We start from the raw sequence: 13,438 nt of genomic DNA on the forward strand, positions 1-13,438 counted from the left end.
CGACCCCTGCCCCACTATGCCTGCCACGGTCAGGGTGAAGTGTGGGGACAGGCACCACCACTAGGAAAGGTCTCAGGTTGCAGAAGGGCACGAATCCACACAGTGGGCGGGCATTGGCGCTGATATCGGAGACCCTCATTTGACAACAAGATGCACATGTGGGGCGACTTGGATCATGGGAGACTGTTTTCCAAGGTGGCCCCAGGTCACCCTGGGAGCAGCCAGACCCAACCCTGACTCTACTACCTCGAGTGCATAGTCTCCTAGCCTCGGTTTCCACATCTGCAGCAGGAGGATGGCACGTGGGACCTCAGGTTCACCCCATAGCAGAATGAGGTGATGCAGGCCCCATGCAGGGCCTGGGGGCTGGTCCCTGGTGCTCAGCGCACAGCAGCTCAGTCTCGATGCACGACAGTGATCAGGAGGCCCCCTCTGCGAGGCCCTTTCCTCCCACAGCCTCCTGCCCCGCACCTTGCTCAGTGTGTAGATATGGGCAGAGCTCTGATCAATGGGCAGGGTGGCCAGGTGGCCCAGGAGCAGGACAGCAGGACAGCAGGAGGACACAGGAACCAGGCTTCCCAGAGGGGTCAGGAGCTGGGGATTCTGCACACCTCACATAGGAGCATCATGGGCCAGCAAAGGTAGCTTTCGATTTTAGTGCTGGGGATTCAACCCCCAGGGTCCCACACATGCTAAATACACAGTATACCACTAGGCCCCACCCTCAGCCCCAAGGCGGCCATTTGCAGGGTACTGCCAGGGGTTTCTGTCTTTTCTTCAGGTTGCACAGCCACCATGTTCTCTGCCCAGGAAGATGCTGCCAGCAGCCAGCCCACTCCCCTCTCTCCACAGCCCTCAGCAGTCACGAAGTCACTTTCTGTCTCTAGAGATTTGTCTATTCTAGACAATTAACAGAAACAGTAATAAACCTAGGTGTAGTGGCACACACCTGTAATCCCAACACTCAGGAGGCTGAGGCAGGACAATTGGAAATGTGAGGCCAGACTGGACAAGGTAACTGGTTCAAGGCTGACCTGGACTCCATAGTAAGCCCCTCTTTCCATAAAGCAACAATAACAGCACACATGCACACGCGCGCGCACACACACATACACACACATACTCTTACACACATACTCACAGATACACCCCACACACACACATACACCCTGCACGTACCAAAGAAAGAAAGACAGTGCTAGGGTTTAAACTCAGTGTTTTTAACACGCCATGCAAGCGGCCTACCACTAAACTACATCCCCAGCTCTTCAAAATTTTTACTGTGAGGCAGGATCTTGCTAAACTTCCCAGTTGAGTTCAAACTTGAAATCTTCCTGCCTTTACCATGCCTGTAGCTAAAATTACAGGCATTTTGGCAAGGGGCAGTGAGCAGGCCATCACATGTAGGCTTCCTCTATGAAAGGGCCATGGCTGCTGTGTTCACAAATCCATCTGCCCAAGGGTCCTGTCACAGGCTGTGCCTGGATGAGTGTGACTCTGGGGGCAGAAGAGAACTAGATCCCCTCAAGGGAGAAGAGAGCCGAGTTCTGAGGAGGGCCTGGCCTGTGCGTGACCCAGGGCGGTCAGCAGCCAGGAAGGAGCTGGGGTGCAGGCAGGAGCCAGGAGGCTGGGCTCTGGCGGTCTGGTGAGGTTCCCCCCGGGGTGGGAAATATATCCTCATTGTTGTGCTGTCACTGTCCCCTGGTCCAGGCCACAGGCTCAGAGGAGAAGGGGCAGCTGGGTAGTTGTGGGGCAGGGAGGTAGCAGGCACCAGGGAAAGTCTGCAGGACCGGTTGGACCGGCAGGAGGTGGAGTCAGCAAGGCGAAGGCAGGAGGAAGCCCACGGGCACCAGCCCTGGACTGTATGGTGCGAACCACAGGGCAACTGGCATCAAGGTCTGGAGCTGCGCCCTTCAGGTCTCCCCTGCCGTCCTCACTCCTCCTGACAGGCTGGCAGGGGTTCCCCTGTGGCCTCGGGTGATCCTTCTGTGCCCTCTCACCCTAGCTCCCATCTGTCACAGACGCAGGTTGCATTGTGAGGCTGCCCTGCATCGTGACCCAGTTCTCCCTACTGAGGACACTCACAGACCTGGGGAGGCCTGCCCAGTGACCTTGCTGAGCACGATACCAGCTGGGACCACCAGGAGGTAGGACAGTGTCCCTGGGTGCCCACTAGCCTGCCCTGAGGGCTCTCTCTACTCAGGAAAAGGCTCTGCCCCCGGGGTGCTCAGAGCCCTCCTGTGGGACCAGGCAGCACTGGACAGGGAGCCCAGGACAACTGCACAGGAAGATGCGAACCCTGGCCACAGGTGTCACTGCTCAGGGGTGCCTGCTCCATCTGCAGGCTGCCGCTTGAGCATCCAGTGCCCAGGGAGGATGGCACCAGGGCCTAGCAGGGGTCTGGACCAAGGTGCAGGCCCAAGAGAGGCTGGCATCAGGCACAGCTTGGAGGGCTCTGCAGGGCCCTGTGCTCAGGAACCCACCTGCTCGGCCCCTGTCACCCTGGACAGGTGGTAGGGAGCAGGGACCTGGCCAGGCCTGAGACCCAGCGGGGTCAGAGAGCCCAGTTCATGTCCCATGTCCTCACCCTGACAGAGCCTGAGGACCCCGCATCTGGACAAGAGGCAGCACTGTCACTCTGTGTGTACCATCCCTGCCCTCTTAAGAGAAGGGGCAATGAGCCTGGAGCAGGTACAAAGTCAGACTTATCTTGCAGCAGTGAAGAGCCGCAGTGCTTGAGTTTGGCCTGGTGGGGTCGGAGTTGGGCCGAGACCCTGCGGACCCTGGGGAAAAGTGTGGCGGGGACAGGGAGCTCATGAGAGGCCCTGGTGTGCACAAAGAGGAGCACGGGGCTCTGGATTGGGCAGCGGCCACAGAGCACAGTGAGAGGGCTGGAGTCCAGGAAAGCCCAGCCTCTGCCTGGAGCCCTAGCATGCTCATCAGTGACCCCTGAGCCCCCGGGGCACAGCTGCAGGACAGAGTGTGGGGCACGGTGTCCTGCAAACTTTCAGGTGCCTGAAAACTGACCTGGAATCACGGTCCCTATGCCTTCCAGAACCCAGCCCCACTGCAATCAGGCCAAGACCTGGCACAAGCTCCCTGGCACGGTCTGCTGCCTCCCAGGGCGGCCCCCGTTGCTGTGTTCTTGGCCTGCCCCTGGCCCCCAGGGCCTAGCTCCCCCGCTGCAGAAGCAGGAAAGTCTCTGAGGTCCTTCCTCCCTTCTCCTTGCCCCGTGCACTTCTGAGTGTCAGGTCCTTGCAGGGTGATGGGTCACAGAGAGGGGAGGTGTTAGAGGAGGTGGCAATGCAGGGAAGGCATAGTGGGACGGGGGACTGAGAGGAGGGAGGCGGAGGAGGCAGCGGGGACATCAGAGTCAGTGCTCAAAGGCTGGATGGGGCAGAGCTGGTTCGCTGTCACCTCCTTCCCCAGGCACCAGCACCCGACCGGGCTCTTGCCCATAGGCACCGCTGGTGGATGATGAAGCTGTCATTAGTGGCAGCTGGCAGTGTGCGGAAGGATGTGCTACAACCTGCAGCCTGGCATGAGCTGAGTCTGCTTATCTTCTAAGCACAGCAAGAGGAGCCTGAGGGTCACTTCGGGGAGCAGCCTGCAGGTTGGGCGGGGCAGGACGCCCCTCCCTGCAGTTTTGGGCAGCCAGATATCCCAGCCCAGAGCTTGGAGGTTCCAGAGAGAGAAGCCCCCAAGAGGCCCCCGGAGTCCCCTTGAATGGGGCTACTTAGACCAGACCAACTATGCTGGTTCCTCAAGCTTGCCGGGATGGAGCAGGAGTGTGGGCCCGCCTGGACCCTGAGCCCAGGAGGCAATGCCCACCTGAGCCCTGGAGGCCAAGTTGAGTATTTTGCTTTTTGTTTTGTTTCTTGTGATACTGGAGGACTGAACCTAAAGTCTTCACACTGAGCTACATCCGTGCCAGCTCTTTTTAATTTATTTTTTATTTTGAGACAGGGTTTTGCTAAGTCACTAAATTGTCCAGGCTGGCCTTGGATTTGAGATCCTCCTGCCTCAGTCTCCCAGAGTGCTGTGATTACAGGCCTGTGCTGTCAAGTTGATTTTAGCTAGAAAAGACAGATGCCAAAGGTCTGGCAGAGCAGGAGCAAAGGCTGGGCATGGAGGTGGGAAGCAGTCCAGGAAGGAGAAGAGGGTGGGGCCAATGGGGTCAGGAGCCAGGCCCAGAGGAGCAGGACACAGGCTCCTCCCACTGTGGGCCCTTGGGACCTGGAGACAACTCCTTGGGGGGCTCTGCACAGACTCTAAGGAGTCACCAGCAAGACTGGCCCTCCTGGGGCTGCTATGCAACCAGGCAGCGACAACCCTGCCTTCAGGAGGGGCAGGGCAGGAGGGCAAGGTTCCAGGGGCTGCACCCAGGAGTATTTTTCCAGGGCTGGCAGGAGGAGTCCCAACCCGTAGCCAGCTGCCCTGAGCCAGGGAGCTGCAGGCCCACACACTGCTGCTGCAGTCAAGGGCACCTGGAGCACAATGACTGCCGGGGACTGCCCTCTGCCAGCTGCCTGAAGCTCTGACAAGGACAGGTGCGTCTGGGACAGGCCACACTCACCCCCTCATGTCTTCCTGCAGCGGGGCCCTCCAGCTGCCTGCCGCAGCCCTGCTCCTCTCCAGCTCCCTCCAGCCCTGCATGCTTTACCTCAGAGCTGGGAGTGGCCTGTGACCCAGAGGAGATCCTGGACCCCAGCCCACCCCCTACCCCGTCCCCACAGGGGCAGCAGAGGCTGGGGGAGGTGAGAGGGGCAGGGAGGGTGCAGCACGTGGAGCCTGGGGACCTTGTCAGGTGAGGCTGAGGATCCACAGACATTTGGGAAACGAGGGAAAGTCCCTTCCTGCCTTTCAGAGCCTCTGGAGAGCAGGTTGAGAACGCACAGTAAACCAGGGGGAGCGTTTGCAGGCCCACAGCAGTGACCAATAAGGAATGGTCTCCGTCCTTCCTCTGCAGCAGTTACCTGATGCATCGCACAGAAGGGCACAGGGTAACTTCTGTGGTACCCACTCTATGGAAAACTCAGCCCTTGGAGCCTGGGGACACACCCAAACCACAGAAGGAGGATGCTGCCTGGGGCCCTGCAGGTAGCACTGGAGTTGGTGGGAGCTGGGACAGTGTTTTGAAGTCAAAGCTGAAAGAATCTCCTGATGCAGACTGGACACACGGCGTGTAGCATTGAGGACCCGAGGGCGACGTCGGGCTGTTGGCTTGAGCAGATGGGAAGCTGAAGGTCCCTCGTTGATCTGAGGGGACTGAGGGAGGAGCAGGGCTCGGAAGCATGGGTTTCAGATCACTATCGTTACAAAGTCCTGCGGATATTACTCAGATTCACTTCCTGTTCTGGAGACCAACAGTCTGCAATGTCTCGCTGGTCTAAGGCCGAGGAGCCAGCAGGGCTGGGTCCTCCTGGAGAACCTGGGGTGGGTTTTTCTTTGAGACAGAGTCTCACTGTGCAGTTCAAGGTGGCCTTGAACTTATGATGTATCCCAGGTTAGCCTCAAACTCCTAGTGTTATTCCTGCCTCAGCCTCCTGAGTCTTGGGATCACAGATGTGCACCACCATCCTGGCAGGCATGTGTGCCCTTGTCTTTTCTTGTTTATCTGCATCCTTGGCTCCTGACCCTGTCCTGTACCACTCCAGCCACTCCCCTCTGTTGTCACATCTCCTACTTCCTCCTTTGACCTTCCACTTGGATGGCCTGGAGGCCCCATGGACGGCCCAGCATCACCCCTGCCTCTCAGATCCTATCTGCAGGCCATTACTCAGCCCGGTCCAGGGTGGGAAAGCAGGAGATAGTTGTGGGTATATTAAGTGTGGTGCCTATTAGATGTGAAGGAGGGACTGCTGGGAAGGCGTGTGACGCAGGACTCTGGGGTTAGGGCAGGCCCAGATGGAGATGTGAGTGTGGGAGCCATGAGGACATAAACGGGATTTAAGGCCATGAAAATGGGTCTGAGCCTCTAGAGATATCTTCTCATCAAGTCGAAGGAGTCTCCTAAGAAGCAGAACCAAAAGGCAAAGAGATCAAGACAAGATAAGAAAAGAAAATTAAAAGTTTCAATGAAGACATCCAATATCTGATTTCAGGAATTTCACAAAGGAAAAAAGAAAACAGAATAAATAAAATTATTAAAGATTTTAAGAAATACCCATAGAACTGAAGAATATAAGAATTCTGATGAAGTCCCACCAAGCTAACACAGTTAGTGCTAGGGTCATTGTTTCTACCATTAGACGACATCTTGAAACCTTAAATCAATAAGGATAAAGGTAAGACCCCAAGCTCTTCCAAAGGGAAGAACACAGGTCCTATTCAAGAATGAGGGTGTGGAAGCCTTCTGCAGTAAGCCTGGAAGCAAGACGCCCCCAGAACCTATGCCTTGAGATTCTAGTGGACTGCTTCCAACCTGGAGTTCTATACCCAGCCAAACTATCAACCAGTTGTGAGCGTGGAATAAAGATGCTTGCAGAGGGCCAGGGATTTAACTCAGTGGCATGGTGCCTGCCTGGCAAGTGCTAGGCCTGAGTTTGATTCCCAGTACCAAAAGGAGAAAGATGCTTTTAGAGGCTGAGGGAGGAAGATTACTGGCCCAAAGCTACTCTGGGAAATTTATTGACACTCTACCTCAAAAACAAACAAACAGGGCTGGGGATTTAGCTCAGCGTCATAAGTGCCTGCCTGGCAATCACAAGGTCATGAGTTCCATCCCAGTACCAAAAATACTCAAAGCAAAACAAACAAACAAAAACACGCAGACAAACAAATACAGCTATTGATGTAGCTCAGTTCTGCCTAGGTTAAAGCTCTTTGCTGCCCCATCCCCAGTCCTGTCAGGTGCATCTTTCCCTCTTTTATTCCTCTGTGGTGCTGGGGAATGTACCAGGGCCCAGCGTGCACCAGCAAGAGCTACACCACTGTGCTGCACACTCAGCCCTAACGATGCCTTCAGAGTGCAAAAGCTTGGAAAATCTGCTGGACCTGGTGGAGCAATCTCCTCACTTGGCAGGCTGAGAGAGAGTAGGGTCATAGTTGTTTACCTATTTATTTATTTATTTTTGGTATCAGGAATCAGACTCACAACCATGCGCAAGTTTGAGGCCAGCCTGGTGTATACAGCAAGTTCAAGGACAGCCTGCACTGTGCGGTGAGCCCTGTCTCCAAGGGAAAAAACCAGAAGAAAGTCTGTCTTCCACACACTCTGCCTCAGGAAGCTCCTGCAGGATGTGAGTGCCAGGAAGATGCAAACGCAGGGAAATGGAAATCCAGGGACCAGAGGGAAACGGTTCTCAGGGAAGTCTTTGGACAATAGCCATGCAGCAGTCAGACTGGGGCAAATACTAACTCCTGGGAGAACAAATAATCGCAGAGAAAAGAAAATGTAGAGCCAGGAGTTTAGCTCAGTGGCACAAACACCTGCCTGGCAAGTGTGAGGTTGTGAGTTTGATCCCTGGTACCAAAAGAAGAGAAGGAGGAGGAGGAGGAGGAGGAGGAGGAGGAGGAGGAGGAGGAGGAGGAGGAGGAGGAGGAGGAGGAGGGGGAAGAGGAAGAAAACGTAGCCACAATAAGTTAAATAAATGTGCTCCTTAACAATCCTGCCTGCTGTAAATCCATCACTACAAAGGCTTGAGGAAAAGGAAGGTAAGGAACAGGCTACCTGAAACTTAAGGAACATTTTATAAAGTCAGGCTATTGAAGTATAATTTACAAACAGTAAGATTTACCCTTTGGAAGCATTAAATTTGATTTACTTATTTATTGTGGTTTTTTGAGATGTTCTCACTACGTAGTTTGTGATAGAGTTTTCTGCCGCAATAGAGAAGTAAAAGTACAAAACAAACAGGTTTATTGTGGAAGGAGCACACAGCCCGTGGTGGCTGGGCCATCTCCTTCGACCCGAAGGGGGGGTATGGGAGCTATGTAATCTCTGAGCAGGGGTGGTGTCTAGGGCGGGCATTGACGACGCAGGAGGAGCGGATCGGAATTTTCTTTGCGAGCACTGGGAAAGGAAAAAGGAAGTTGTAAAAGGGGAAGGAGGAAGTGACCTCAGGGAAAACATCCCCAATTTGGCCTTGCATTGCCATAACATCCTGAAACTTATTCTAGGGCAAAACTCTTTCAGTTTGGGCTGGCCTTGAGCTCACTCTGTAGCTCAGGCTGGTCTCAGACTCACAACAGTCCTCCTGCCTCAGCCTCTATTAATTTGTTCTTTTAGACAGGTCTTGCTATGTGGTTCAAGCTGGGCACAAACTTGTAATCATCCTGTCTCAGCCTTTCAGAACAGCAGGATTACAAGTGTGTACCATTGAACCTGGCTTACATTTTGTTTGTTTGTTTGTTTGTTGGAGACAGGGTCTTGCTGTAGTTCAGGATGGCCTTGAGCTCACTATGTAGTCCAGGCCTGCCTTGAAGTCATGGCGATCCTCCCGCCTCAGCCTCTTAAGTGCTGGGATTACATGCACACACTACCATGCCTGGCCATCACATAATGTTTTTTGATATGCATTTTGATTGTATGTCAATTTGTTGTTGCTGCATCACATTCCTTTATACAGAGGCCCCACAGCCTCTGGGGGACCAGTTGAATGGACAGCGGTTATTTCCAGTTTGGGCTTTTCACGGCTAAAGCCACGGTGAACATTCACATACAAGCCCACATGTCAGCAGGTCTGCACTCCTCGGGGGTAATGGCCAGATGCGGGACTGTACACACACACACACACATGCACACACACATGTGGGACTGTACACACACATGCACACACAAACAGAATCATAACAAACACCAAGCCATTTTCCAGAGGTGCTGGGCTATTCCTTGCTCTCATCAGGGCCTCAGATTGGGGCTGCAGGTGTGTGCTGTCTCTGCATCCCCCAACATTGCAGGCCCACTCCTCCCCATGCCCCTCTTATGGCTGAGGTGATGGTGAGCCATGATCTCACCCTAAACACCACCTGTATCTCTGTGAGAGAGTAGTTCAAAGTTTTGTTCATTTTTTATTGGGTTGTTTGTCTTATTATTGAGTTATGTGTTCTTTATATGTTGTAGATACCAGTTCTTTATTAGGCTTGTGTTTTGCATCTTGGAGCTTTGTGACCAAAGCCCTAATAAAAGCAACAATGATACCAATTAAATAGGAACACAGTCATTTCTCCTAGGGCACCAGCCCACAGACTGCAACTGGTAGCTGCTTGCTGGGCCAAACCCTGGGGCTAGTGCTGCTTCCTGAAGGACGAGACTCTTGCAGACGTTTACCTCTAAGCAAGACCAGTTTCTTGAGAATTAAAAATACAAGCCACTCTGGGAGGATGAGGCAGGAGGATCACAGCTTCCAGCCAGCCTGACTAACTTTGCAAGACTGTGTGTCGAAATAAAAACTAAAAGAAAAAAAGACAGAAAAGGTCTAGAGATGCAGCTCAGTCCGAAGGCCCTGGGTTCAATCCCAGTACAGAGGAAGGGGGAAAGCCAGAGGTAGCTTTCTTTATCAATCAGAAATATATCCAGGCCAGGGGTTAGCTCAGTGGCACAGCATCTGCCTGGAAGCACAAGGCCCCGAGTTTGATACCTGATAATGGGGAGGCTGTGCATTTGGGGAACAGGAGAAATGTGGAAAATCTCTGTACCTTCTCTTCAATTTTGCTGTGAGCCTAAAGCTGCACTGAAATATAGCCTGTTAGTTTTTTGTTTGTTTGTTTGTTTTTGTTTTGAGGCAAGGTCTTGTTATATAGCCCAAACTGGCCTTGAACTCGTGGAGATCCTGCTGCTTCAGCCTCTGGAGTACTAAGATTATAGGTGTGTGCCAATATGCCTGGCTCATGTTAGAACATTTTTTGCAATCAAGTACATGAATGATTTTGTTAGAAATACAAGTTAATTTTACACATAGAAGAAAGGTACTTTGTCCAAACAACTTCTTTTGTATTTCAATTTTTATAATGGAATTTAGATGCAATTACAAGTAGAGAATATTAGAAGCTTATTCTGAGGAGACAAGAAACAAGTGGTAAGCTGTAACCTAGGCCAGGGAGTGCATGGGGTGCGTGGGTGTGCAAGAGTATGCATGAACTCTAGGCCCGCTGTCCAAGGCCAACATTGTCAGCACCTCCCCCACCACAGCCTTGACCGTGTTAGCCCTGTCCAGCCAAGCAGTCCTCCTAAGGGCCCTGAGTCCACACTAAGGTCGAAGCGTCACAGGGGCTGTGTGGCCCCAGCACCAGTCTGTCGGACCCCTCGGCATCATGGCAGCGCCTGGCACAGACGGCTGTAGTCCACTCCGTTATCTCCCGCACCGGGAATGCCAAGTTGCCACCGGCTGTCATTTGGGCGTTGCCAAAAGGGACAGATCATCCTGTTCCTGCTCGCGCTTGCGTCTGTGTAGGGGAGGCCAGCGTGGGCGATCCAGGAACACAGCTGCGCTGTGCGGCCAGTGGGTGTCCCTGAACCCCCAGGCTGCAGATTGTGTATGCATGGGGGTAGGGTGAGGAGGGGCTCTCGGTGATCACAGGACCCTGTGAAAACACAGCACATCATCCTTTCTCACTATGAAATATCCAAGTGATTGTTTGCAAAAATGGATCTTGAATTTGAGGCAGTTGGCACGCGGGCATTAGGGCTTGCAGGGTTTCCAGTCAGAGCAGGGCTTGAGTCTTGGCTGGGACAGCCAAAGCCTCCATCTCCTCTTGGTACAGAGAGACTAGTTACCCCAACAGGGTCCGAGTGGTGGCAAGCACCCCGGAATAGCACAATGACATTTTTTAAACTCAAGGTTAAATTTCTACATAAAAAATAAATTAAGGGGCCCTCAGAGCTGGCCCAGGGCAGAAATCCCCAGGAGCTGCTGGGAGGCCAGAAAACCCCGGAGAGGCTTTTATAAACAAGACAGAAGATGGAGCTGGGGCCACAGCTTGGGGATGCTAAAGGAACACCATCCTCAGGACGGGAGTTGATGGCCAGCTGGAGTGGACGGAGCAGGGCTGGCAGCCACTACACCTGCCAAGCTCTGCCCCAGGCCTCACTTTCTGGTGTAGTGGGCATCAGGAGCAGGCCAGCAGCAGGTCTGAGAGTACAGGGGCCTGCAGGGAACTGTAGGAAGGCCAGGTGGGGTGGGGCACAGAGCCTGGCATCTTGTGAAGAAACCAGAAGGGACAGGCTGAGGACTGGAAAGGACTACTGGACAGCCAGTGGGTGGTCACACCTCTCTGCTCCTCAGTCCCATGTGAGGGTGGTGGGATGAATGCTGAGGAGTCCTCTGAGTGGACGCTCAGCCAGTTTTAGCAGTGTCCCCTCCTCCAGGGCCTCTCCCAGCCTGCCCTCATTTTCCCACTCACTGGTCATCCACTTCCTGCTGACCACCCCAGAACCTTCGGGAAATCCACATGTGCATTCCAAGGACCAGACCCAAAAGGTCTAGCAGTGGTCCCGACCGTGCTGGCTACTCTGGGCTGACCAGCCAAGCACTTTCGATGTGCCAGGTCGTGTGCTAAGCCCTGGATGCAGCATCCCTGCCTTCCTGGGATTGACACTGCAGCAAACAGAAATGAAAGGCAATAATCAATAAGTGTAATAAATATGCTAATGGAATGCTCTGCCAGAAAGCATTAAGTGTTATGGAAAAAAGAAGTAGAGAATCTGCCTGCACCCTGCAATCTTTAAGGGGTACTCATGCGCCCCAGCATCCCATGGTCGCTCTCAGCCCTCATGTGCTGCCAGATGGATGAGGGGTGACTATCTATCGAGGGTTGGGGAAGTTCCCACCCCTGGGAACTTGTTAGAAGAAATGCAGATCTCAGGCCTGGGACTTGAGGATCAAAACCTATTGCGGGGAAGGGGGGGACCTAGCTTCCTGATGCTTCTCATGCTGAGGACTGAGAGGCACTGGCTTGGAGAGGAGGAGACGTCATCTGCTACAAAGGGCTTGGAGACGGGAGTGTGCACGTGTGTGTGTGCACGCACATGTGTATAGTTCAGCCTGCTGCAATCAAGTACCGTAAGCTGAGTGGCTTAGCAACATCAGGAATTTATTTCTCACAGTTCTAGAGTCCTGAAACTCTAAGATCAAAATGTCAACAAATTCAGTATTTGAAAAAAAATAAAAACATTTGGTATCTGGCGAGAGGTGGCTTTCCAGTTCATAGCATCTTTTTACCATGTCTTTTTCTTTTGACAGCAGTGACATGCGGTCTTTCTGGCCTCTGTGCAGGGCAGGAATCCCAGCTCTGGGATCTGATGATCTCACCACCTCCCAGGGTCCCACCTCAGGTACCATCACTGTGTGGGGCAGAATTTCAACAGGAGAATTTGGGAGGGTGAACATTCAGTCGGTAGAGCAGAGTGATGTGAGATATATTCTGTTAGGTTTTTGGTGCAGCTGAGAGACAAAGAGGGAGAGAAATTGCAGGCAACTCGGGTTGCAGAAGAGCATGAGATCCCTCAGTGGAGATAAAGCTGGGGAGCGGCTTTTACAGGACTGGGATGGGGTGGAGATTGTGTGGGTGCACAGGTCAAGTCCAGAGAGGACCGGAGGACTTTCTGGCATGGGGATGGGGACTGTCTGAGTGGGTGGTGCCAGGAGAGGATTGGAGGACCTTGGAAAGGTTATTGTTTTGGGACCAGAAGATGAGCAGGGAGTTAGTGTGAAAGAAATGCGCTGTTGTCTTGGTGGTCAGCACCATGATGGACAGACCCCATGAAGAGCCTGGCAGAGCCCCCTACAAGCAGAGCCCATCATAGCCAAGCTTCTAGGATAGGCCCAGATGGGCAGCCGGGTGCCAGCAGGCACACAGGAGGGAAACTGGGCACTGGGAGCCGAGCCCAGAGCACTGGGCAGGTAGAGACACAGCTGCCTGACTTCCTGGGTGAGGGGTGCAGGCACCAGGCTGACCAGTGTGGGGCTCTGCCAGTGAGGCCACAGGACAGGCACTGCTGGTGCTGAGGTCGGACCTTAGCAAAGGAGTGACATGTCTAGTCCTACTTTGTTTTGAGACAGGTCTCACTGCACCCTTCAGGCTGGCCTTGCACTCACAGCAACCCTCCAGCCTCAGTGCTGAGTGCTGGGCGTGTACCACCACACCCAGAAACATATTCTTAGTCTTTTAGTCATTTTGCTTGATTTGTTTTGTTTTTTGTAGCCTGGGGATTGAATTCTGGAGCCTCTTGTGTGCTAGGCAAGCATTCTAGTACTGAATTACACCCTCAGCCCTTTTTTATTTTAAACCCTGTCTTGGTAAATTGCAGGATGGGCTCAGACTTGCAATTCTCCTGCCTCAGCCTCCTCATGAGCTGAGATTATGTGTTTGTATGTACACCGACACTCCTAATTTCTTAAAATGAGAGGGCTCTGATTTAGGAATTCACTTGTCTGTCTTTCAAAAATCCCACGAAGAAGAAAAAGATTTGCACAGGCATCTCCTGCCACCCCTGTGC

The 13,438-nt window shown here is 53.2% G+C and overlaps 1 long non-coding RNA gene across 1 annotated transcript; it reads left to right on the top strand.

Moving 5' to 3' along the window:
• The first annotated feature begins 1,811 nt into the window (after positions 1-1,811).
• LOC134474196 (uncharacterized) lies at positions 1,812-7,485 on the top strand. The gene is made up of 3 exons (XR_010044864.1): positions 1,812-1,896; positions 2,022-2,147; positions 7,084-7,485. It is a non-coding gene; the product is annotated as an uncharacterized LOC134474196 (long non-coding RNA).
• The last annotated feature ends 5,953 nt before the right edge of the window (positions 7,486-13,438 follow it).

Source organism: Cavia porcellus, unplaced genomic scaffold (genome assembly GCF_034190915.1).
Source record: "Cavia porcellus strain 051 isolate PalLab524CR breed Dunkin Hartley unplaced genomic scaffold, mCavPor4.1 scaffold_31, whole genome shotgun sequence".
NCBI classification, from domain to species: Eukaryota; Metazoa; Chordata; class Mammalia; order Rodentia; family Caviidae; genus Cavia; species Cavia porcellus.